The 27891-nt window shown below is 41.4% G+C and overlaps 1 protein-coding gene across 7 annotated transcripts in view; it reads right to left on the reverse strand.

The window, feature by feature from the left end:
* LOC117503031 (1-phosphatidylinositol 4,5-bisphosphate phosphodiesterase beta-4-like) overlaps window positions 1-22417 on the reverse strand; it is a 77886-nt gene extending 55469 nt beyond the window's left edge. For 5 of the 7 annotated variants that reach the window (XM_034162184.1, XM_034162182.1, XM_034162181.1 and 2 more), the window contains exons 1-2: window positions 22341-22417; window positions 14722-14767 (exon numbers count right to left, since the gene is read on the reverse strand). The gene's annotated coding sequence lies outside the window, so the exon portion shown is untranslated. Of the gene's footprint in view, window positions 1-14721; window positions 14768-22151; window positions 22167-22340 lie in introns of those variants that run through there. The other 2 variants (XM_034162180.1, XM_034162179.1) reach the window with 2 other exon arrangements.
* Window positions 22418-27891: the final 5474 nt, after the last annotated feature.

Here is a 27891-nt window from a genome sequence, read left to right on the forward strand (position 1 = left end):
AGGTGCAAAGAGTGATTCTGATACAAGGTCAGTTTACACTGTGAGCTGAGAATCATCACTTGTTACTTCTGTGGAAGCAGCAGCCTAAATGCTAAAGAAGCAGACGTGACCAGATGGCCGCTTATTTAATTCCCCAAATCAGACAGAAAAAAATCACTAAGGTGCCCTTAAGCTTAAACACAAGCTGCGTCCTGATAATAGTGTTTGAATTGGTGAACGTGAGGTGATTTGATGGTGAACTGCATAGATGGAAATGTCCAATAAAAATACAGTCAGTCCATTTAGTTGTGAGATAGTCAAGCAGCTATGCATGATGGTTTCTGAAGTTTAGCAGAACATAATAGGATTTCTTACATCACTGACATAGAATTCTGTGACTGTCCAACCGCATTAAAGTGTTAAAAAGCAGATCATGAATAATTTTGCAAAATATGATGACTTTAATGTGTTGATGTCACAATGACCGATGAATTACTGCAGATACAACAATGCATGTGCAAGTGTCGGATATACTTGCAAAAAAAAAAAATACAAAACTGGTCATGAATCCTTTATAAAGATCCTCAATACTAACTTGGCCAAACCTAGCCAGTCTTTCGAAATCAGGTGCATTTCCTCTGTGCGTTGCCCTCACTGTCATGCAAATTACACAGCGACCACTAATGTGGCTCAAATATTCAACCCCAGAGCTTATTATTCTTGTTTCCAGTGCACCAAGAAAAATGTCACACAGAAGGAAACTGGTATGCTGTAAGTATGCGCATATATTTGGAAACATGAAGTACAGCATGGCGATGATTCCTTTGGTCAGCACAACAGGTGAGACAGCTCTCAACCCTGCCAGGGGATTTAAAAGGTGCAAACAATCCAACTCCCACATGGTTACTCAACCAAGGACAGCACCACAGGAGAAACACACTGATTAAAAAGAGTCAGCCACACACTTCCAGGTAGCCGTGCGCACACTTGTAAAAGCGCACACACTGCCTCAGGTATCAGAAGCTGGGACATGGCAGGGAAAGCAGCATTATCCATGTTACCTGAAATTGGCTAATTTTTAAAATAACATTCATAGAAACTCCGACAGGCTTTGAAAAAAAAAAATTGTTATAAAATGAGAAGACTGACTATAGTGCCATCTGTAAATCATTCGTGTGTAAGATAACCACAAAAGGTGAGAGTTTCCAGAATAACTGGGCGGATCAGCATATGCCAATGCCTCAGGATATCAGCCCAACCACTAACCTAACATGCTGTTCTCTGCGGGACGGAGCACTGGCTGCCTCGCTGCCATGAACAGCACCTGTCAGGGTAATGAGAGGATAACGCTCATGCTGTCACCGATGACGGCTATTCTGCACATCAGTACAACTCGTAAGAGAGTTAATGTGCCGGGACAGAGGAAGACTGTGAAAACTACATCTGCTGCTAATTATGCAGTGGCGTATCGGTCTTTCTCAGACCAGACCAAGGTTTCTTAAATCATTCTTGAAATCAGCATTTCTGTTATTTGCAGAGCAAGTGCAGAATTAATCAGAAAGTGGTCCGTAACGGTGTAAAAACTACTGCATAAGTTTTGGGTTCTGATGTATGCAGGTGAGGACCAGTGAACCTCCTATTTTGGACCATGGTAGCAACTTCTGACATGCACACGGACCACAAAGTTACACAAACACAGACAGAACTATCAAGGTGTTTGATCATTGTGGTCAGTTTGCAGTTTGTCCAGCGATGTTATATAGAAACGTAAAAACTCATTTACAGCATGTTCACAACAGTTGCAGAAAATGTTCTCTCAGTTTCATTATAGTGCTGCACAGCCTTGCATAAGCAAACACTTTGTTGTCAAAGTAATTTTATTTTATAATGCCTTGGGTTCTATGTAATCATGTTAATTTAAGACACACAGTGTTTACCAGGCAATACTCCAAGAAATGATGCAGATGTTTGACAATTTCTGAACATTCATGGTTTTAGACTAAAGGTCAGCCAGTGCTTATGAGTGATCATGTTCAGTAAAATAATACCTAACAATGCTAAAAAAAATTATTCTGAAAGAGCTTAATGCTGCGTTTACACATAACGACAAGTCACGAATGCCACGAAGTACACATTCTTGGCCGCTGATCACGAATGTGATTATTCGGGGCAGAGGCGTCAGGTGTCCTCAGGAACTGCTGCAACCTGTTACCACACATTACGATTAATGGCACGTGTTGCTGGAGAATTATCAGGAACCATTACGCACAGTCAAGAATAGTGTTCTGCGCTGTTGCGCGCTATTGCGAGTAACAGCGCATCGTTAAGTTCTGTCACGTTGTGAGCGAGGTGAATTGTCTCCACACACACACCCATATTCATCCAACTGAATTCAGATCACTCCAGTTTTTCGGAAGAACTTTGTGACTGCATGCATAGTTGGGCTCTGTGCGCAGAGAGGAGGAGGAGGAGGACAGAGCCAGATGTGTGGCTTCATGCGGCTCTCGTCTCACGCATTTTCTCAAACATCAGGCGCATGCAGCAGGTGGAACACCTGCAGGAGCGCGCTGAAGAGCACTGAAATTAGACTTTTAGCCGACTTGGTGTCAGCAATCAAACTGAATGCGGTGCAACAGGGTTTAATTGTGCGCACGCTTCTTCCTCCGCCAGACTGGAGGAGATGTCTGACTCCACGTGAGGCTCCTCTCGCTCCTCTGGTTCAGACTCGTTCTCCCGCTCATCGGTTACAACAGCAGGTGGAACACCTGCAGGAGCGTCCTGAGGAGCTTCAGCAGGAACTGTGGAACGACACTTGGAGCCGAGTTTAATTGTGCGCACGTGACAGAAAACTGATTCGTCGTGGCGCGCAGTGAAATGTGACGCCGCGTTACAAGTCGTGTCACAGTTTCCGTGTCACTTCGTAATAACGCATGACAGTTTGGGCTCCAAGAACCATCACAGGAACCACTACGAAAGTTGTCACGTTCTATTAAGGATCACTACTCATCAAGATGGATCAATACGCTCAGTTGCGACCTCCACGACATGAGACGAAATGAGGGTGGTGTGTGACATTTGTGGAAGATTTTTTAACATGCTCCACGAATATCACGCACCAACACGCACTATTAAGAAACCTATTCAGATGCGTTAAGGCACATTAAGAATGTCAGGAATGTGTCACGAATGACATAAAAATGACATTCGTAATGCGACTTGGTTATGTGTAAACGCACCTTAAAGACAGATGTTTTTCCACAGCTGCTCCAAAACTGAATAGGTTTTATTCCACAACGGATTGCCATTACTCATCCAGACAAAAAACAGTTTTGTCCAACACGTAATGAACTTCAATATGCAAATGTTGGAATGCCCTAATTTTGTTTTTGGTTTTTTTTGCCAAATCCAGATCCGAGGCATTTAGTAGCATATCTTTTGACACCAAATCATGATCAGGTGTCACCGACCGAACGATCACCCTAAAAATCGGTCCCCGCTGATGACGCGGTTCACGGATTATCACCTTGTTTCTGCTTCAAACTGCTGAAGCTTTTGTACAACAATTATTTCCACATTAATTCAGCATTATTTCATCATAAAAGGCGGCAGAAGCGATCAGAGTGCCGTGGCTAAACGAGCTGCTAGCTGATGCGTTCACTGTGCGTCGGACATTTGAAAGCGTCACAGAATTTCGCCTCGTTTCTGCTTAAAACTGACTTTAGAATGATTTAAGAGGTGTTACCTTTATCATCTGATGGTTTGGGTGAAGAGACTCTGTCTCAGACGTGCTGCTGTGGTCTGAAATGACGCATGCACAGATGCAAAAGGTGGACCAATTTTTAGGGGTGGACCGTTCGATCTGCTACACCTTATACACTTGCACAGAACACATTATAAGTCAGTTAGAGTTCATCAAATGCATATCCTTGACAATTGAAGAGTTATGCAATGTTTAAGAAAAAAAAAACAAAAAACTACATGCAGTAGCAGCTGAAACCTGGTAACTGCTCCTTAATGTTTTTACTGAGTTTTTACAAAATAATGCTCAATTAAACAATGTTATAAGGCTCTCATCAATTCTGTGTAGTGCATCATTGTGTAACTATGCACTTAAAAGGAAGGAGGATGTGGTGATTGTAGATTTTTTTTTTAATTCTGACTGCTATTGGTCAGTGAAATAAAATGTATGATAACATGGAAGAGACACACTCATGTTGAGTTAGTGGCAGCAATGTACTAACAAGTTGCCAATCATCAAAAAAAAGCGAAGGTAAGTAGAAGACTGTACACAAAAAGTACAAGGAGTGAAGAGGCATCCACCAAGAATAGACTTTGAGCACATCTGAAGTGAAGCAGAGCATAGATATTTTTCTGAAATGCTTCTGGTGAACTAGCAAAAGCTGAAAAGAGAAGTGGACATCGGGTCAGTAGACATGTCACATCTGAAATGGAATAGCAGGTGGATTAAAGTGTGACTCACATTTAATAACGCCAATTCAGATGTGACAAAATATGTACCAATTGGACCAATACTGATCTTTGAGATCTCAGACATCCCTATGCATGTTGAAATACATGTTTATTCCTTTCCTATGCAAACATAGGCTATGTAGGCATATATTTTTGATTCTGCCAAGACATGAAAATATATTTTTATATGTGATCTATAATACATAGCAAGGACCCACACATTTTTTTTCATGGATGACTTGAAACCACCTTAACAGAATGGGGTGAAATTGAAATGTTGTACGAGTAAAAACACAAAAGCAGAAGCATCCTGAAAGATTCAGAGAACAATGGAGGAGGACAGAAAACCAGACAGAAGAGATACGGCATACGCTCCAAAATATTTCACATACACTTTGACTTTCAGTGTTTTCTCTTTCTGTGTGATGCTGTCTGGCACCAGCTCCCTGAGGGGGGTGGAGAGAGACAGACAGAGAAAGAAATAGAGGCTGAGAGAGAGAGAGAAAGAAGGTGTAGTGGACAGATTTTTGCATTGCACATCAGAAAGAACAAAGAGAACATTACCCCTCGTGCCTTGGAGAACTATGGATGGATGTCTTTTCACAAAATTAGACTCTCACGTGTGAGAGCACCTATTCCCTTCCACTGATATACTGGATAATTAGACAATTACATCAGCAGTGATGAAGCCTGAGATCCATGACCACTGTCACATGGACATGTTCTATAGTACCAACAAGAAGCCATTCAAGCTAAGCTAATACTAACAAAACGTTATACACCATCATTTGTGCCTTGCATGACCTTGAACTGTATAGATGATGCTAGTACAGAAGGCTTGCTGTAATTCAAAACCTTGACTGGAGAACAAATACAACCAGCAATCATACTACAACATGGGGAGTCTCACAATTTTTGCTCTCATTGAAATTCTAACAGCTTGTATCACCGTGAAAGTTTATTAATTCATTAAATGACACCAACACCAATAAAATGGTAAATGGACTGTATTTGAGTGAAAAGGGATATGCAAACATGATCCTTTTTGTTCTTTGACCAGACGAACGTCTCACTCGTCCATAGATGTCCAATAACCAACATACTGCAAGGTGTGATTCTGTCACCTTTCATTTTCGTAACAATAAAATATGTTTTCTGTGTTTGGAATTTTTGTGCCAGAACACAGCACAAAGGTGGGAGGAAAGAGACAAATGTGTGGGATTTTCATTCAACTCATCCAGCACAAGTGCGTTTTTAGCGATTTGGTGATAATTGGACCTTCGATGATGCATTTAAAGCAGAGCAGCCAGAACCACAACTGTTTCTGGCAAAAGATTATTCAGCTGGCAAAGCTGCAAGTCTGTCAACAAATCACAAAATAAAAGATGGAAACATGGAGCGATGACAGAATAGTGGTGCAAATGTTGGCAGTGTTAATTACACAATTAAAAGGATCATTAAAAAAGAAAATATTACCAGTAGATGCTTTAACATGTTGGATGTAGATTTCATTTATTGCATTATTTTCCTCTTCATGTAAGTGGAAGCATGTTCTATATAGGCCCTGAGGCCTACTGGTGTCGCCTGGATTCCATAACCTAATGTGAATGAGAGTCTAATGTGACGCCTAAATATTCACACCATCTTACTATATAATAGACAAAAAGCAGTATGTCACAATCTGTAGAGTATCTGAATAGTCAGTAGACATTAGTGGTCATTGAATGGAGTGTGGATGATTTACTACCTCCAAAGTGTGCAAACAGACTACACCATGCTATCCCGTGAGGCAGCTGAAACCTGGTAACTATAGAAGATTTCCCCTGTAAAATTCAAAGACAATAGTGGACATATATGAAAACAGTAGCAGCATCCAAGGGTCCGCAGGATTATAAATAAACAACAGGAACCAGTGACTGGCACATGTGGGTATGTGCAAAAATGTTATATCACAGTCACAGGACAGATAAGACGGCGTTGGAATAGTACGTCCAAATTGTGTCCTTTCTACACGTTGTCTTACTTCTACTATGTATTATAGTAACAGCTGGAAAGTAGGACTCCCCTGGATGGGACACTAGTCCATCACAGGTTCCTACCCAGGCAAAGCTGGTAGCATTTTAACAGGAACCAATTTCAGGCCTACATATACAGGACAGTCCACCAAGTCACTCAGTGTGGCAGCAACATGCGGTACCTCTTTCATGTACTATGTGTAATTTATAAGGGAAAAAAAACATCTCCCAAAATTTGCAAAAGTAAAATTTTAAAGTCTTCTCCTATCATGTGCTTGGATTTTTGGCACCTTTCTAAACTTTACATTATGCCTGCAGTTTGTTACGGTATCAGTCTAATGAATTTGTGTGTTAAGCCTCAAAGAAGTGGCTGATGAAATATGGCTGACGGCTTTTGGCAGATATTTGGCGCCATGTGAGGCAACAGTTGCTGTGTTACAATGTTCAGTTATACTCACAATAAGGTTTGTTTGTTTCCCTCAGACCTACAGTTCAAGCAGCATTTTCATTGTAAAACCCAAAATTAATGTATCAAAACCACAATAAAACCCAATGGGTCTTTTAATACATAAAACAAGAATTACACCCACATTAAATACGTCATATTCTACCGCTGTATGGTGTCTGTATGGAACCAGTCATCCCCTTCCAGCCATTAGATTATGTTAACTCAATAATAACATAAAAGCAAATATTTCATGCACCATGTTCTGCATTTAAACTTAACAGAGCGGGATAAGTGATAAGCCCAGTTGCCGTGTGTTACATAATTACTTGGACTTGTTATCTTGTAGCGTAGTGGGCTCACTACAGATTTGATCACACACAACAACAACATTCCAAGTCTTCTCCAGACAGACGAGCAGTGCTACAAAGAGGAATAAGACATTCCTGCCATTTATCGAGTCATCTGATCTGACCAGTGAGTCATGTGTCAGAGCAGTTTTACAGAAGCACGCTTTAAGATAACCCAAGCCTAAGGCACGCTGCTGTGTTTTCAGTCTTAAACTTTAGCCACTTCAACAAATGGCTGGCTGTCCTTATGTGAACAGATCAGGCCCTCTCTGAAACACACGGACACTGACTGGATTCCTTTGTAACAGTTTGCCCTAAGAGGTTACTGAAGAATTAGCGACATTTCACACATTAGTAGCTCAATCGTTTAACCGTTCCTCATTATTCCTCAGCCTGTCTGCAGGAGTACTGTTGTCATGTTTCCAACTAACTCAGCTGTCATTTTTACAACCAGCACCCACTGTGTCTAAATAGTCCATATATTCGCACTCATCTGTGCACACATGGGCGTGCTGGAGGCAGCAGTAAGCCAAAAACCTAGTCTAAAATTGACCGCAGACTTTTTCTGCCATTTATAGAGCACAATATTCATTATACTGCTTTATATTGGTGGATTAGCAACACATGTACACTCTATTTGTACACACAGGGATTAACGCATCAAACTAGAATAAAATTTAAAATGAAAAAGTAAAACCAGGGGGTTGAGGTGTTGAAGGAACAAGGTGCAAAACTGCTTCACGTCAGAGAGCTATTGTGGCTCCTCCCGTACACTTTGACACAGATCCATATCCTTTCCAGAAACTAAGTGCTTATTGATATTCCGTCACTTCGTACAGCATCCAATAAAAAACTGCTGTTTTTATCACTCGATAAACAAGAGTCATCAGGAGATGACATTTCCCCCTGGTTGCCATAAATCAGTAATACAAAGTGTCAGGGGATCACCCAAGCACACCCTTATGCTAAATGCAAAACGGACTGCATTTATATAGCGCATTTCCCATCTGCATCAGAAGCTCAAAGCGCTTTACAATTATGCCTCACATTCACCCATTCACACACCGCTATCAGGGTGCTGCCATGCCAGGCAGCTCACTACACACAGGGAGCAACTAAGGGATTAAGAACCTTGTGATTTTCTGGTCAGGCTGAAGTTTGAACCAAGCATCCTCTGGTCTCAAGCCCAACACTTAACCACTAGACCATCACCTCCCCAGGGAGGCAATGACAATATCTTGAATGTTTCTGTGTAGGCTCTCAGTTGTCCAGGTGGTTTCCATAGTAGAGAAGCTTGAATCTTCGACTGGACTGGGTTGCTTGACGCGAGGATGTTTCGCTTCAAATCGCAGAAGCTTTCCTCAGCTAAATTCTTGCTCTGGAAGTCTGACTTCTGTCTGACTCTTGTAGAGACGAATGAACACAAGCCAACAAAAGCTGGAGTTTTAAACCTAACCAGACCCCTCCTACTGAGAGGCAGACTGCTATAGGCTAGTGATTAAACAATAGCTCTAATTAGCAACTATTGTACTCTAGTTAGCACTCTCCTAATGACAGGGCAGCTGTCCCTCCTAATGATGGGATGGATGCCTTTCTTGATGGCTCCCTTGATGACTCTCCTGATGACGTGAATGACTCATTACCATGAACAAAAGACTGAAACTCCTTTGACCTGAGTACCCCATTGTAAACAGGGGATAAAGCGTGTCTCAGACCCCTCCCCGGTTAAGGCTGGGTTTCAAAAGCGAAACGTCCTCACGTCAAGCAACCCAGTCCAGTCGAAGATTCAAGCTTCTCTACTATGGATATCTTGAATATCTTGCAGTGACCTTGAAACTGACCCAAAGGTCACCATAATCGACCGGTGCCTGGGATCACTACACCTTTATGCTAAATATGATGAAATTGGTCAACTGGTTCTTGATATGTCGTGCTAACAAGGGAAAATGGACGGACAAATGGACAGACAGACATGTCGATTGCTATATCTTCCAGTATTTCATACTGAGGGGATAAAAAGGGATGACAATTGATGAATTTCAAGCTCAAAAGTCAGGGTTAGGGACATGAACCATGACATTGGGTAGTTTACATAACAACTGGTGCCACACTAATTGCAGTCTACAGTTTGTGTCGAGTACTGTACCAATAGTAACAGCTGTTCAGAAAACCTTTCACTTGTAACCGCCATTTAAGTAACAACGCACCAGGTTCCAATTCACCTAGCTCTTAAGGAGAATGACATGACTATTAATGTTTCGCCCATAAAACACCCATGATAATTAACAGACTAATTGCTACTTGTTTTGCACTCAGATCACACTCCATGTAAGGCAAAGCAGAGTTGGACACGCCACAACTGCATTTGCATTATGCATATTAAATCATAAAACTCAGGTTTTGATACTTAAAAAAGCCAGAGGATTAAATATTTGTGCTTTGCTGGAGTTGAGAAAGTGCTAAGTGCTGGACAGTGGTAACTAAACAACACACTAAGTGAATCGATAGTTTAAATTTTTCCATTTTCAGTTTCATGTGATGAATTGACTAATTATCTGCTGACTTGAATGATCCTCGTTATTTTATTTTTAAAGCCTAATTTTCTCTATTATGTAGCTGGCTGGGTAATAATAGCTATCCAGGAGAGGATAGCACAAAAAAAAAAAAAATCTAGTATTATGTTCTGGAGCGAAGGTCGGCAGTTTAATTGGAAGTGCAAATTGTGTTCACATGTGGATTGGAGCCATGGGTAAAGTGAACATGCATTTAACAAGTGACGGAGGGATGGAGGGACAGAAGGAACCACTGAGAAAGAGAGAGAGAGAGCGCAGGTAATAGCTTTGAGTTCGTACGTATTTTTAGAGCCACGTGTCGCCGAGCTACAACTCTCATCCCAGTAGTGCTGTTTTTACGATTCCAAGCCAGTTTTCTACAAACCAGGAAGCTCCTTTTGCCTTCTACAAAATCAGCTGCTGCCAATTATTTGTTGAAAAAGACTAAATATTGACTTGATGATTGTGGCTCCCATCTCCTGTTGTGAGAATGAGCAGCTTCCCTTTTTTTTAATGCTGCTCTTAATCCCCCTCTCTCTGCTGGTGGTTGATCGTCTGCTGAGAATACCCCTGTCACCATCATATTCACCCTCGAACCACACTTACCCTTGTATTGAAGACAGACACTCTGATCATAGATCTCCCTTTCTCTCTCTCTAGCTGCCAATTGTGTGCTAATGTATTAATCTGCAACATTTGGCTGAGTGCAGGTGCTGATTTAGAGTTTGATACTGATTGTACCATGGTGTTGAACGGTTTTAACACAGTAGACAGACGCTGAGAGCTTATATGAATATTGCACGGAAGAGCTAAGATGATAGCGCATTTTAATAGTCCATGGGCTAAGCAGGTTTTCAGTACCACTTAAGGGGAAAAAAATGACACGTAGAATGCAGCCTCAGTGTATCATGGTCTACACAAAAATGTATGATAGCCATCCCAGGGTGGCAGCTGTAGCCAGGTAGGGATCAATGAAGAATTACACAGAGGTCAAACGTTAAAAATGCTCCAATCATGTTGAAAACTATATCACATTACTTGTTTGATCATAACGATTCCAAAAAGGTATAGTTTGGACTATCTATGACGGAATGTTCTGGAGTTATGGGGTCAAAACAGCAAAAATGGTGACAAAGGTCAATTTCAGTTTGTACAGGGGTCAAATATTAAAGTTGCTCCAATTTCAGTAAAAAATTATGCAAATTATTGTTTGGGTTAATAGTGTTCTAAAAAGGAATAGTTTGCACCATCTGTCATGCTTAGTTATCATGTTACAGGGTAACATATGTCACGTCATAGAATTCAATGGCTGTTGACCTTGTTTGACCTTTACTTTGGAGACCGAACATTCAACACAGTCAAAACTATTCCATTTATTGATCCTTTTATTTCAACCAATAATCTGCATCTTTTTTTTTTTTGCTGAAATTGGAGCAACTTTAATATTTGACCCCTGTACAAACAAACAAATAATGTGATATAGTTTTCAACATGCTATCCCAGCTACCACCCTGGGATGGCTATCATACATTTTTGTGTAGGCCATGATACACCGAGGCTGGATTCTAAGTGTCGTTTTTTTCCCCTTAAGCGGTACTGATTAGGTCAAAATTCATGACAGGCTCATGGACTATACGAAACTTTCTACAAAGGCTATCACCATGGATTACTTCTTATTCACAACTGTAAGTTGGGCTTGTCAAGAAAAATTGCTGTCCTATCTGTCCATCCATGCAGCAAAACCTTCCACATCCTAAAACTGAAAAACCGTAAAACTTTTAAAAGCTAATTTTTTATACATTAATACTGGGAGGTTGAAGCTCTGTAACAAAAAAAAAAAAATCATGCATTTCTGACATTTATAAATGCCTGTTTTTTTTGTTTTGTTTTTACTGAATTTTGGGTTTCAAGTAGGAAATCCAGCAGAAGCCCTGAAATGCTCACATCAACCATTAGATGGCGACAAAAACTGCTCAAAAGTGCAGAAAGGTCTTGACTGTTTTTTTCATTTGAGAAGTTAACATTTGGGGAAAAAGATGGGTTAACAGCCAAATTCAACTTACAGTTGTGGCCCTGCCCTCATGGGTAATTGATTTATTTTAGGTATATTTATTCTGACAAATGCAACATTCTTACGGGAGCAAGAGAAAACAGAATGCAAGCACCACAACAGCTTAATTAGTAGGACAACAAATGAAACCTATTATTAACAAATCCAGATTAATTTCCAGCAAATAACAGGGGACGGTGGAAACCATGTGATCATACAAAAAAAAAAAACAACGGCATATTTTGTCTAATTTTCTAAAGACAGTTCTTGTGTCATTACAGAATTGATCAGAACCATTTCATCTAAAGATGCACTTTGCTTGAAACTGACACTTCATTTGCCCCGATCCAACTTTCAAAAGGCTGACAGCCTAAAACAGCTGATTGAAGCAGAGTATTTTCAGGAACTCATGAAAAATACTGTACGCATGGTGGCAAATGCTTTACGTGCAGTGCCTTTGCGGCTGCTGCCAACATGAGTTTGAGTACAAGCGGTGTTGATGGATGACTGCCATTACCAGTACAATTTGAGTATTTATCATTTATTTATTTATGCATGTTCATTTTCTGAGTAAATGTAGTGAAGCAAGCAAATACTATGTGGGGACTGGAAAAATGTTGCCCAATCTAATGTATCAGGCAACAAACACCCTTCTTACTACACATTACATCATAAAACACATTATGATGCCTCGTTACATAATAGCATACACAGAGCAGTCAGTCTCTCCACCCAATTAGTTTCTAGCTTTGTATGAAGAAGCAAATGGCAGCAGTCGACCCAAGTGTCAAGGAGAGATGACAGTGGCTCAACATGCTTTAAATGGCAGGCACACAGATGTACAACATGACCGTGACCAAGTCAGCTAGGTCAAAATGGTGAATGCTTTGAAAAAGAGGTTCTGCATCTTCAAATAAGACCTCAAACACAGAGCACAATGGAGGCTCTCTTCAACCTGTACTTCACCTACTGGTTGGTTATTGTAATCTGTTTTTCTTCCAGCTGGGTTCTGATGCATCTCCGCAACACTCAGTTTCACACTGAGAAATTGACAATACAGCATCTGACAGGTGGTCTGAAATGTGGGATGAAGCATACCTATTTTTTTTACTTTTTCTTATTTTTAAAAAAATACGAATAACACAATGGATGTTCATTGAAAATGATAAGGTGCAATTGGAAGACCATACCTTCTCCATCTCACAGAAGAGCAATTTTAACTTGGCTTTGGAGATTTTTGCCAAGCAAAATCAACAAATATAATGTCAATTCTTGAGATCATGCCAAAATGATAAAAGGAAAATATTTTAAAATGATCTTTGGATCTGCTTGAAAAATAAATCAGCTCTTCCCTGACCCAAGGACCATCTTGCCACAAAATGTTGCCAAAATCCATGATTGTTGTATGCTGTTTGCTGTTGTATGTCAAAATTTAGGGACATCCTGAGTTGATTGAAGACTTTGGAATCTGGCTCAATAAGGGCATTTTTGATGGATGGTACCGGATAAATTAAACCCCAGTCACTAAATAAGTACGGGTCTCCTCTCGTTTTGCTCCCTTTGTGCTGTACCAGGGGAGCGAGCAGCCACTTAGTGCTACTGCTGCTCCACAACAGAGCCGCAGTGTATGATTTAAAAAAACATCCTCATTCTCCTTTGTTTTATATGTGCAACAAGACAATTTTATTCACACAGATCATCAACAGCGTGTCAGTCTTCTTCTGCTTCATAAGCTCAGAGCCGACAGCGACAGAGAGCGTTCCGGTAATCTTGCAGCAATGCAAGTTTGAACAATTCTTGCTCTGCTTCACTTCAAAGATGCACCAAGTCTATTTCTGATAGATTGTGCATGTGATATAACCTTTTTATCAATCAGGTAGCACTTTCCACATAACTGAACAAGTTTTTTTTTCTCATCATCTTATGATGTCTGTTTTCAATCTGGTCACATAGATTGTCCAGGTGTACAGCCAGTGGGGTGAAGGGACAGAAGCACCACTACCCTGTCCCCTTTAAAGGTCCACTTTACCTTACACATAAAAACTACATACTTTTAATAACGACTTTATAACAACTTTATTTATATACTCACTCATCTTCAACTGCTTACTCCAATTATGGGTCACAGGGGGGTTGGACCCTATCCCAGCAGTCATAGGGCGTGAGGCAGCGTACACCCTGGACAGGACGCCAGTCTGTCGCAGGGCTCTGTTTATTTCAATTTTTTTAAAATAATGAGACATTAACTAGCAGCTTGGATTGAAGTTCTTTTTTGCTTAATGCATGGCAGAGCTGTTAAACTATCACTACACACTTGACTGACTTTAATGTATTTGCAGTGTGTTCTGTGTAAGTGTAATATATCAGAAAATACAAGTATTGATCAGGACTTTGTGTTGGCAAATATTCTATATTCAGTGACTCTTATCAGGATAAAAACAAATAAAACCAGATCAGGGCATCCTTATCAAAATCTGTCATCTTTTAATATAATAAGCATGCATAAAGAGGTAAAAATGTAGCCCAGCCACTGTCTCATTGAATAGAAGCTTTTTAGCCATTTCTTTAACTAGATCACTATACAGGAAGGACTTATGTTGAAACGAACCAGACTATCAGTCTGTTTGTGTCTGTTTGTTATCACCTCTGCCAAGGGGAATCAATTACTTTCATTGGGATTGACGTGCTTCTTATAATGCAGGTCATGCTTTATAGGGCTATTCTATTACCCATGGTGCATTTAACTGTAATTGCTACTTTATATATGGTTGTTTAATATGAACAAAAAAGAGGATAGGATACAGTCTACTGTTAACATAATATCAGGGAGGAAAAAGTGTGTGACCACCTGAAAACTCACCAGTTCAATACCAAAAACCTTCAGCGGGAGAAACTCATGTCTTGGCCTGCAGAGACAAAAAAGGACATACAGTATGAAGGGGAGAATTTCATAAATCACAGGAGCCTGAATGTGGACTTATTTGGCTGAAGTGTAAAACATGTTATAAAGCAGGAAGGGCAGGAGCTCAGATGGAAGCACACAGGGAGACAGATGAGCACAGAACACATCAAATATTGCCCCCTTGCCAAGAAATATGAAAGTAAATCACAATATTGACATCCAGCCTCACAAGAGCCTTGTCAGTCTTAACAACACAAGCAAACGGGCTGACGACTGTGATCCAACATGCTTCGGTACATAGTACGACAATATGAGGTCTGTCAGATGCTGTGCCAGGCTGTTTGTCTGTTGGCGTATCCATCCATCTGGCTGTCTGCGTGCAATTCTACAATCACATCTCTCTCTGAAATGTTTAAACATCCACACAGATGACTGAAAGCTTTATTGAGGCTACTGTGAGAGGGAGCTGCGCTGTGATAAAAAACCAGATAGCCTCAACAAAACAAAGGGATGGAACTGGAGACAGCAGGACCAATAAAGACCAGGCCTTTATAATTAAAAAGAGAAGCAGCAGAAGAATCACTAAAACAAGGAAAGAGAGAGGCAGCAGACCAGTCCTGAAAACAGGCAGCAATTACGATGTACAGTAACAGTGAACTGGCACGCCGAGGAGAGGATATCAGCTAACTTCCACCTGAATAAACCTCTAACCTTCAAGTAATTCAATAAGATGTTGGCAAGTGCAACACTGTGAAAACACAGAAGCAATGAAAAGCAGGTTTTCTCACTTAACTGACTGTGGAAGCCCTAGAACTCAACTCAGGTCCACCAATTGTTTCCCCAAAGTCAACACTGAGCAACACGTTGCTTAAACTCCTTCTGGAAATCCACTTTGTAATGTCAAACTGTCAGAAAGCACGATAATAATATTAGACTGTGAAAGAACTTGTAATACCTGCAGTAGCGAGTCACTCAACTGATATTTGTAGATCCACATCTCACTTGGTTCAAACAGAAATCTGATGCCTGCAACCTGCTGAATACAAAACATTCGAAAAGGTGATATTATTCACCTTTTCAGGAAGCTAATGTTGGTTACCAAAGATCTTAAAGTTTGACAAAAATGCCACATGGACACAAAGGATCTGCAAAAATCAAGTCTACAAAGGAAAAGCCCTGTTTCTGTTCAAACACAAAGTTGCTGTTCTTCTTCTGAAGGGTCTCCTATAGACCACAGACTGGCTCCATGGGCGTGTCTCACAATTTATGCAAGACTTCATCAAAAACAAGCCAGTTCAAGCGCAGTGATTTTATAGACACTGTGTTCTTTGTCCGAATTAGCCCATGTTCCACTTCCTCAGATAGTTTGGTTCATTTAGGGAGGTGTAAACACAAATTGGAATTCTAGTGTGGACATGACCTACTTAAAAAGGTGGGATTTGATAGGTTTTAAGTAGGTAATGGTATGGTTTTATAGTGAGACATCAAACTTAACCAACAGTCCAACTATCTACACCAAATCAAGTGTGACACCAGACGGCTCTGGTTACTCAACCCCAAGCAGTTGGCACATATTGAAAATGATTGCTGCAAGGAACTTGCCCAATGTGGAGAGCAGTGTTATACCCCTGCAGTTCCTTTCACTCTGCTGAGATGATACTTGTCGACCAAATATTACCAAAGACTTGCAACTCCAGGAGAATAGTATCTCCACCTACTTGAAAAGGTTGAACCCTGATGTTCCTGAAATTTTGCTCACCTTCAGTTGTTTCACCACCTTTGCAATCTCACTTATGAGATTCACAGCTGGAATGAGGATCAGCAGCCATCAGACGTCCAACAACATCCTGGCATAAGGATTAGCCAACTACTCAAAGCAGCCCAACCAATGGGTCAGTATTTCAGAGTTATGTACCAGGACCAGGCTGTCACTGGTGTGAGTGTGGTGGGGCAACACATCAGACTGGAGGAAGATTGTGTTTGACCACAGATGGTGCACCACCTACAAAAATATTCCTAAAAAAAAAAAAAAATCTTGCCATTTTGGCTGCAGAAATGCCACTATGCACAACTCGTCTGGATGATATTCAGAGTGTCCACTGAGATGAAACACCTCCTACTGACTTTGCCAACTCCAATGCAGTCCCTGGCAGCTTTCAGGGTCTTGTCACAGAAGAACTCCCACACTGCATTTGGCTCATTTGTTGTGCCTGTATTTACTAGTCTTCCAAGCAGACTGTATTTAAACCCCTGCAAAAGAACCTGATCTCGAAGTCTAGCCAAGCACCAAGGTGTAAAAGTGCCCTTAATCCAGAAGAGTGCCCCATTCATGTTTAACCTAAAAGCCCAACCTGTAAAACTGATTTAATATGACCTATTCAATGCATTTCCCATAAAGGGATGTCTGCTTAAAAAGTAAATGCAGTCCAGTGAAAGAACCATTGCAGTGTTACAGCCTGCACACCTCAAAGGGATTTAATAACATTTCGCTCTCTAATCCAACAGTTTCTAAACATTTAGTAAGATTAAATAAACGGGACACCCTCCCCAACTTTGACATGTTTGCATTGCTGTGATGTTTAAATAAATCTAGCTAATCTGAATTGCTGTCGTACTGTAGCATCACAGTGGTTTGCATATGAATAACATCAACAATATCAAACTTTTGTTGCCTGCCCACACTCCAAAATACTCTCGCGTGACCTCCCTTTACTAATGTCACATTTGTATATTGTGCCATCCAACCCGATTACTGCACAGCGAGGCCTGACCGGCACGTGTACACACACTGCTTGAGCTTTTTCTTCATTTTCCTCCCTTTTGCTCTCTTGTCAACCAAAGGAAAATGTTTTTTTATTGTGTCGTTGCCCCCTGTGACTTAATATACATCGTTGGTGTCTGAACAAATGCAAAGATGTCGCAAAACAACACTGCAGTCTCTCAAGTTCTACCAGAAAATGAAATGCCACGCTCGCCCACACTGCATAGCACAGACCGGAAGTGCATGTTTTCCATTTCAAACGTTGATTAAACACCTTGCACCTGAGCATTAGGAGACACCACAACGTTTCAGATGTGAAAAAATTATTTGGATTTTAAACACACTGTAAATATAACACTTATTATGCTAACACTAATCTCTGCAGCGCCTTCACAAACAAACACTGTTCTGTATAAGAAGCATGCTAAAGCCCTTACACTAATGTTTTTTTTTTTTTTTTGTCATTTTGTTTTTTAAGTAATACCTGCACACGCTCAGTTGGAACCTTTTAACTCCAAGCCTCACAGCTTGGTTTTTAGACACAGGTAACAAATTGCTATTGTGTGAGGGAGGGCGCTATTTGCTTCTGCAATCAACACTGAATTGTTTACACTGCAGTGTCAACAGACTAAGTGGAATTTGTTTTTCGGCATAATGGTTAAGCTCTTCTGTGCGTGGCAGAGGACACATAAACTGGTCAAAATTACATTTCATGGACGCAACATGCTGCAAGGCATCTGTGCCGCATTTCACCAAATTCAGTGAGGGCTCATGTGCAAACAGGTTTGAGTTTGATCAATAATGTATAAGGAAATAAGTAAACAGAATAACTCTGTGCAAACATGTAGCACTGGTCCTGAAACAAGTCTGTGAAAGCACCACCCACTCCACTCCGTTAATTAATGTGGTTGGTGGCCAAGCCAAACACAGCCTTGCATAAAAACTACATTATGGCTATTTACACTGTCCATAAGCCAGCTAACAGGCCATTCTTGAACAAATGACATTCTATACCCTATAGGGGTGTGTGACGAGACAGGCTTGGGAATGGATGTCACATGACCAAGCAAAACCTCACCATCATTTGGACTAGGATCATGTTACCAGCTACGCATTACCAGCTGATCGACCCTATTGATGGGATAAACCGATTATCCCCCAGGCTGGTCAATGCCATTCATAGGTCCAGCTGATTACCATGCCACAATCGCTTTTTTGACATTCAATTTGTTCCGTCCTTTGTTATGATAAGAAAAATATGAGCCTGAAGAAAATCGGCTGTGAAAGTCAATTTTTTTTAAAGAAAGTGATTGTTTGTGTATAAAATCCACACAGATAGAAAGTCAAATTCCAGATGTTTTATCAAATCTTATGTTTCATTCAGTCCAATGTGAATATCCAATGAGAATGCTTAGGATTTTTATAGCGGCGTTCTGCCAATTTTGTGATGGAAGAGTTGTTAGCGTATCTGTGCTTTTCTTAGACCAGTATCTCATGAAGGGACGAATGCTGAATGAACGCTGCGATTTCTGGATGTCCCTACTTTGTTGGTGAAAATCAAGGCCATAATCTCACCAAGCGGCGAATGCTGGCAAATTTCTGCTGCCCTTGAGGAAGAATAGCTTTGCCTGACTGCCGCCTCAGCTATCCTACTGAAGAAAGAAGGAAAACAGAGGAAGAAATAGAAGAAAGGAAGAAGGAAAGGTACATTGCTTGGATCAAAGAGTAGGTAGTTGTGAACCAAAAAGAACTTTGGCAACACGCGTTACACCAACGCTGTTCTACAAAACATTTGCAAACTGTTTGCAGAAAAGTTAATTCGCTAAGAGATCTGGAACATTTTCAGAGCTTAATTGCAACAAGAAATACTGTGTGCAACCCTAAAAAGTATTTGCAAACTGTTTTGCAACTGTTACAAACCCTGAGGAAACCCAAAACTCGCTACGTTTGTCAGTATTTGTCACTCTGTGAGATACGGACTTTATCGTGTTATTGAGGCTTTTATGGCATCAACAATGAGTTTTAAATTCTGTAATCAAAATAACTAAAATTAATTTGCTTCATTTTAGGGTTTTATGTGGAAAGAAGCTAATGCTTTTATCCAAAAGATGTTACAATCCATCTACTATGCCCTCTCCTTTCGTTCAGATTCAATATTTTGCCATTATAATCCATAATGCAATGTATCATTACGCAACGGTGCATGGCATAAACTCGTTGGAAGACATCCGATTTGTGCTTCTATGTGAACTCACATTCTGAATGCTAGTATCTTCAGATCTTTCAGGAATATGGCTATGCTAACGCTGCCATCACGTGCTAATGGGAAGATGATGCTTCCTATTTGTGAATTTGGAACTACGAGTGCATAATGTCCAAGTGCTTGTTGTTGTTGGAACGCGGGTCATTATTACCCGCTACTTTGGGAAAACTGTTATTGAGTTGTGAATTTACCTGTCAATTGTATCAATCAATCAATCAATTTTATTTATATAGCACCAAATCACAACAAACAGTTGCCCAAAGGCGCTTTATATTGTAAGGCAAGGCCATACAATAATTACGGAAAAACCCCAACGGTCAAAACGACCCCCCTGTGAGCAAGCACTTGGCGACAGTGAGAAGGAAAAACTCCCTTTTAACAGGAAGAAACCTCCAGCAGAACCAGGCTCAGGGAGGGGCAGTCTTCTGCTGGGACTGGTTGGGGCTGAGGGAGAGAACCAGGAAAAAGACATGCTGTGGAGGGGAGCAGAGATCAATCACTAATGATTAAATGCAGAGTGGTGCATACAGCAAAAAGAGAAAGAAACACTCAGTACATCATGGGAACCCCCCAGCAGTCTAAGTCTATAGCAGCATAACTAAGGGATGGTTCAGGGTCACCTGATCCAGCCCTAACTATAAGCTTTAGCAAAAAGGAAAGTTTTAAGCCTAATCTTAAAAGTAGAGAGGGTGTCTGTCTCCCTAAAATTGTACACAGAGAACACATTCAAATTTTGTGGCCGAATGGTTAATAAAGGAATTATTGACCATTCGTGATAAATCCGGCATTACTCTCTGCCATTTTGAAATGTCAAAGGTCATTTCAACTCAGGAACTCATGTATCAAAAACTATCTCCCAATTCTCCAGTCAAAATCACGACATGACGGGCATTCATGAGCATTTTGCATGTCGGACACTTGTATTTGCCATATTTGCGATAGCACATGAAGGCAGGATAAGATCAAGCATGAGAATGTGACATCCTGAAAAATCTTGAAAGTCAGCCGGGTGTCTGGGGCCTGCTGTAGGAGCTCCTTTGTTTTAGGCAAAATTAGACCCATTTTGAACAAAGTCAGAATATTTCATCTAGCTTGTCCTAAAAAACAAATCTGGGATTCCAGAAAAATTATGCAAATTCTCATGCCTGCAAAAGATAACTAACGTTTAGAGGACTGGCAGCAAGAGAAACAGCAACAGTCAGTAACTTATGTTTGGTGCATTTTTACAAAAATTCTCAAGGAATGAACACAAATTAATCGGTGTAAACAGTACAGCGGCAAAGGACAACGCATGCATAAATTCTGCATGCATGCACTACTGTGTTGCAATGCATTGCATTATGGATAATAAAACAAGACTGAATGATTTGCTGTCAGAAAAACTGCAATAAATTGTAATGTCAAATCAACACTTGTAAATTCACAATATGCATCAAATCAGCACCCAAGTATCATGACAGCATCAAATCGGGGAGGGGGGGTGTCCCGTCGAGATGAGGTGAACATCAAGATGAGGTGTGTCGCGCTACTGCGCATATCGCTCTTCCCCGGACTTGAAGACGTCACCCGTCGAGATGAGGTGCCTCGGGCAACTGCACATGGGGAGATGATGTAACTCGCTCGACGTGCAACTGAGCATGCGCATTTTGTTTTTGTTTTTTGTGTTTTCCGTCAAAGTTTTTTTATTTATTAATTGTATTCAGTGTATTTATAGCCTAGTAAGTAAAACATTTTCTGTATTTTACGTTAGGAGCATAAATGTATGTATATGTATATTTTGCCTGTCGAAATAAGCTAACTCCAGGTTAAAAAATACTTATCGTTTTATAGTGAGTAGATTTTATACATTACTACGTTCGGATGAACAATTTCTACATTTACTTGCCCATCAAAATAAGCGAAGTTCGTCAAGTAATTTTTTCAGTGCACACATATGCAGTTACGCGAGGAACCTCAGCTCGATAGAACACAGGGGCACTCATATCAGTATCGACCTTGCAAAAGCCAAATGACACCTTGCTGTTTGTCTGCAGCTGCAGATTCAAGCATGTGTCTCTACAAGTGACTTTACCACGTTAATAAAACTCGCTTTGGTAGTTCAGAATGTGCACGTCACATCTGAGAGAGATTTAGTTTTAAAAAAGCCGATGTGCCTGAATGAAGAGAAGAGCTATGAAGCGACTTTTCCAGCCGCGGTGCGATGCGCTCTGTCATCCGGCTTTGCCGCCGCTCCGTCCCGCTACAGCTAGCTCTGGCTAGCCTCCTCCTCCCCCTTTAAAAAAAATAAATAAAATAAATAAAACCTCCCCTTTCTGAAAACACAACTTTGGAGCTGCTTTCTGCTCTGTGCTGTGGAGCGTTTACCTGGAACGGAAGAGGTTATAGCGGCATTTATATCCAGTGTCGAGTGATTGTAGTGAAGGTTGATTTAAAGGCTCGCGGCTAAAGCAGCTAGCAAACAGTCTCCTGCTGCGCGGGTGAGCGGGGTGAGAGAGGAGAGGTGATGTCCGAATGATACGTGATGGTGGAGAGGAAACGACACGTTTAAAGTACCTGAGCGGAGGCGCAGTTTAATCCCGTGTCCCTCTGTGTGTCTGCTGCCCGTCCCGCTGCTGTGGTACCACGTCTCGCCCTCCAGTGGAGAGAGAAGCTCTCTCTGTGTGTGTGATGCGCTTTGATCGGGAACTCCTCTCTCTCTCTCTCTCTCTTTCTCTTTCTCTCTCTCCCTTTCTAGCTGTCTCCCGCGCACCGATGTGTGAGAGCGTGCACGCAACGAGTGAATGAGTGAGCCTCGGGTTGACAGTGTGAGTCATCCAGCTCCTCCCTGTTTTTTTTTGTTTGTTTGTTGTTTTTTGCTTTTTTTTCCCCCCCCTCCTCCGAACAGCTGACTACTGGAGCCGCCATGCGCTGGTGAGGAAAACAAACACTAGGTGGGTGGATCGATCCTAATATCAATAATATCGATACCAAAGCTGGTATTGATATTGAATGATCCTCATGTAAAAAGATCGATATGCAAGCTTTTATTTCTCTCCCGCACACACTGTCTGATTCATCAAAGTCTACTCTCTGCCTGTAAGAGCATCGCTGCGCTGTGTCACACAACATGGAGCAGCGCACCCTTGTATTGTGGTTTGTCAGTCCTCTACCTCAGGAGATTTTGTTTTAAGTTGTGTTGTGTGATATTTTTTTAAACAAAAATGTTGAATGTGATAATAAAGTATTTTGTTGTCACATACAATGTTTGGCAAAATTGTATCCTAGATCTTTTGGATCCTATAGGGAATAGGGAATGAAAATTCACACTGTCAATGTGTACAAGAGTATTTCGGGAAGGCAACAGCTATAAAATTAGGCAGGGGTGGTGGCCAAGTGGTTAATGCACTTGGTTTCAGTTCAGAAGGCTCCAGGTTCAAATCCCACCCCTGCCACATTTCTCCATGTAATGTGGAGTTGCGTCAGGAAGGGCATCCGGCGTAAAACCTGTGCCAATTCAACGTGCAGATCCACCTTGGATTTGCTGTGGCGACCCAGAGTGCAAACAAGGGAGCAACCGAAGGGACTTTACGGCTATAAAATTAGGCATTCATCAAGGATGTGTTCTGGCTACTCCACTGTTCAATGCTGGGTGCTCGGTAGGGTTGTGGAAACCATTGGCTTGATTGTCCTTGATTTCATAGACAATACTGTAATCTTTGCAGAATCAAATTGCAATTGTCCTGGATCAAGTATAAGGTCCAAGATTTCATTAACTTTGTGGCCTCGGCCATCAGAAGTGTATTGTCCTAGTGTATACAGATGGAAATGGGTACCAGCCTTGACTGGGGAAGTAACCCGAATCAGACTGGTATCCCATCCCGGAAATCTGGGGATAAGCACCAGCACCAATGGGTCTCAAGGCCTATACAGGGCTGACCTCCTCAATCAATGACGAACTGTGATTTCCAAGGTTGCTAGGTGGCTGAGACAGCTCCTACATCCAAATACTCATACTAGCATACTATACGAGGTCTGTCAATAAAGTATAGGTCCTTTTTATTTTTTTCAAAAACTATATGGATTTCATTCATATGTTTTTATGTCAGTCATGCTTGAACCCTCGTGCGCATGCGTGAGTTTTTCCACGCCTGTCGGTGACGTCATTCGCCTGTGAGCACTCCTTGTGGGAGGAGTCGTCCAGCCCCTCGTCGGAATTCCTTTGTCTGAGAAGTTGCTGAGAGACTGGCGCTTTGTTTGATCAAAATTTTTTCTAAACCTGTGAGGACACATCGAAGTGGACACAGTTCGAAAAATTAAGCTGGTTTTCGGTGAAAAATTTTAACAGCTGATGAGAGATTTTGAGGTGATACTGTCACTTTAAGGACTTTCCACGGTGCGAGACGTCGCACAGCGCTCTCAGGCGCCATCGTCAGCCTGTTTCAAGCTGAAAACCTCCACATTTCAGGCTCTATTGATCCAGGACGTCGTGAGAGAAAACAGAGAAGTTCAGAAGAAGTCAGTTCAGCATTTTATTGGATATTCCACTGTTAAAGGAGATTTTTTTGAATGAAAGACATGCGGACGGATTGCAGCGTCGGCTCGCAGCCGCTGCGACGCTCCGCCACAGGAAGAACACCTCTGTTGGAAGCCTTAAGGACAAGTTGGAACATGTCCAGCTGTTAAACAATTTCTCATATACTCATCCAAAGCCGCCTGGATTTTACAAATGGTTATCAACACGGAGGTGTTTTTCCTGTGCCGCAGCACCGCGCCGGCTGATGCGCGGACCCGTCCGCATGTCTTTCATTAAAAAAATCTCCTTTAACAGTGGAATATCCGGATAAAATGCCGAAACTGACTTCTTCTGAAACTTCTCTGTTCTCTCACGACGTCCTGGATCAATAGAGCCTGAAATGTGGAGGTTTTCAGCTTGATACAGGCTGACGATGGCGCCTGAGAGCGCTGCACGACGTCCCGCTCTGTGGGAAGTCCTTAAAGCGACAGTATCACCTCAAAATCTCTCATCAGCCGTTAAAATTTTCACCGAAAACCAGCTTAATTTTCGAACCGTGTCCACTTCGATGTGTCTCACAGGTTTAGAAAAAAGTTTGATCAAACAAAGCACAGTCTCTCAGCAACTTCTCAGGACAAAGGAATTCCGACGAGGGGCTGGACGACTCCTCCCACAAGGAGTGCTCACAGGCGAATGACGTCACCGACAGGCGTGGAAAAACTCACGCATGCGCACGAGGGTTCAAGCATGACTGACATAAAAACATATGAATGAAATCCATATATTTTTTGAAAAAAATAAAAAGGACCTATACTTTATTGACAGCCCTCGTATAACAGGCAAAAAGCAATACATCATAATTCATATAGGTAATCACAGCACTCAGTAGTCAGGCAGTACTCGCTGAACCGTCTACTACCTCCACAGTGTGCAGACAGAGTAAACTACATGATACCTTGAGGCAACTGGAACTGAAGAAGTGGCACCCAAGAGGCCATCCATCCATCCATCCATCTTCTATACCCATTTACTCTAGTTAAAGGTCATGGGGGGCTGGAGCCATGGGTGTGACGCAGGGTACACCTTGGACAGGACACCAGTCTATCACAAGGCCACTTATAGACAGACAAAACCATTCACACCCCAAGCGGCCATGGTATTGTATAAATACACATTTATTAAGTATCAGGAACCCTTTAAAATACAGGTTTTCAGCAGCAGCGTGTGTATGTGTCACGTGTAAACTTCTGGGTCAAAAGACAAATAAGATGGCATGTAGGGTGGTACATCCAAACAGTGTCCCTACTGTATGCTCGCTTACTTCTGTGAGTACTATAGTAACGGTTGGGTAGTAGGTTAACAAACATGACCTCATCCTGAATATTTTGATGCAGGTTTCAGGCCCCTGTTCTGATTCCAGAGTTGTAAAAGGGAATCTAACAAAACCATCTCTCTAAAAGAAAGGTTCTTTTTTTTTTTTTTTTTTAGCTTTGAGGGCTATTTTAAAGACAGAATTGTTACCATACGTGATAGACTGACGGTCTGCCCAGAGTATGACTGCGAGGACAATGGCCAACCCCCTGTGATCCTTAATTGCAATAGGCGGGTATAGAAAATGAATGAATTGTCACAGAAATTAAATTCTGACTTAATCACATTACATTTTTGGTGAAATCTTGGATTAAGGATTATATTTGGATTAGACTTTCATTTAGTTTAAAATTGGGACAATAGAGATAGCTGGGATTAAGAAGTACAGACAATAAAGATCTTGTGAATGTGTGTGAGTGTGTGTGACTCTTCACTGTACCTTTCAGAAAGCACCACAAGGTCGACTTCTCTTCTGCTGTCCTGGTGCGTCTCAACACCTATTCCTCCTCCTCCTTTTCATCCCAGCAGTAGCAGCAGATGGACAGACACAGGGTGATAATATTCCCGGGACTTCGGAGGGGCGTCGCTGTTTGTATAACCCAGAGACTTTTATTAAAAATCCGCTCTCTCTTCCGTCTTGAACTTGAGGTTAATTAGCTCTCTTCCTCGCAACAGCGAGGCCTCTGGACGGTCACAGTGGTCGTAAAGGGCGACCGGGTTCATCTAATCTCCTGTTGACTGTTGGGATTCTGATGAAGAGCAGAGACTGAGAAAGATAAAAAAAAAAGCAGTGAAACACTCACAGGGTGACACACAGACGAATAAACGTTAAAGATGAAAAACGAGAGCGCATATTTTTGACAGTCGTGCTCTAACCAAAGGTATTGCACTACTGGTACATTTGTCTGTTTGTTCCCCTACACATCTCAGGTTGGTTGCCCATTTTCCATGAAATTTGATATGTGGATGATGGTCAACCCTCAGAAGTACCCTTCCATGCTTGATCAAATTTGCTAAAGGTCAATCACTGTCTGTTGGCAGACTCCTCCCACCCTGTTTTGCTGATTTCTACCAATCTTGGTGTAGCAATGAAGTTCAACCCCAAAAGTACCCTTAAAGAATGAAAAGTCAACCCGATTTGGACGAATTGTGGCACACACTTAGGTGGATTCCAGAACTGCCTTGGCAAGGTCAGCCAGAGCTCAATAATCATTAGGGTCAAATGTCAGATTGTTGCCTCTGGGTGCCTATGGATACTCTTACTGACTTGTAATAATGAAGGCAAGGCCATGATCATCACAGAGGCAATCTGACATCGTTCAACAGGATATTTGATAGAAAGACCCCATGTGAATTTTTAAACCAATATTCAGAGAACCAACCAACATTTCTACAATTCTGTAGCTCAGTGTGTGATAAAATTTGAATTTCACTGTAAAGTAGAAGGAACACATGGTATAGGGGACAAGCAGGTTTGTTTAAACCCGAATAACTTGTAGGGTTCTAGTGGGATTATGATAAAACAATATGGGTGTAGTATATTTTGTATTTTCCGGAGTATAAACCACTATTTTTAAACTAGTTTTGGAAGCCCTGTGACCTATACTCTGGAAAATACATCCATTCTGTGGGGGAACCACAATGCCAAATTTGAATAAACTCTGTATAAAAACAAAAAACCTCTTCGACCATAATGTATAAGACCCTCTGATTAACCAACCTGCACCAATATTTCCTCTCAACTTATAGGTGCAACCTCCAAAGGGGAACACGGCACGTGCATACTGTACCTGCATCAAGGCCAAGCAATCCTTGAATTTTGCATTGGGACTGCATTGGGCTTTGGAGCCACGTCACACTGTGTACACCTGATTCTGTCTGGTCTCCAAAGTTAAGAAGAGTCGGTCCTGATTAGTATTTAGTTGGGAATACCAGGCGGGCACACGTTTCTCCATGTAGAAATGGGGTTGCGTCAGGAAGGGGACATGGCATAATACCTGTGCCAAATCTCACTGCAGATGTCTGCAGGCTCTATTAAGATAGAATCTTCAATTAAATGTCCCATCTTGCCAAGTAACAGCCAGTGTTATCCAAATCAAAATTTCCGCTTCACAAGCTGCGAGTTTTGCAGCAATCACATGAAAGGCCTTTACGTAATTCTCATACAAGACAAATCCAGCAGGAAAATATGACAGCAGTTACTTAGCAGAGGTATGCACGCTGAAGGGTATTTTTTTCTAA

The sequence above is a fragment of the Thalassophryne amazonica genome, chromosome 21, assembly GCF_902500255.1.
Source record: "Thalassophryne amazonica chromosome 21, fThaAma1.1, whole genome shotgun sequence".
NCBI classification, from domain to species: Eukaryota; Metazoa; Chordata; class Actinopteri; order Batrachoidiformes; family Batrachoididae; genus Thalassophryne; species Thalassophryne amazonica.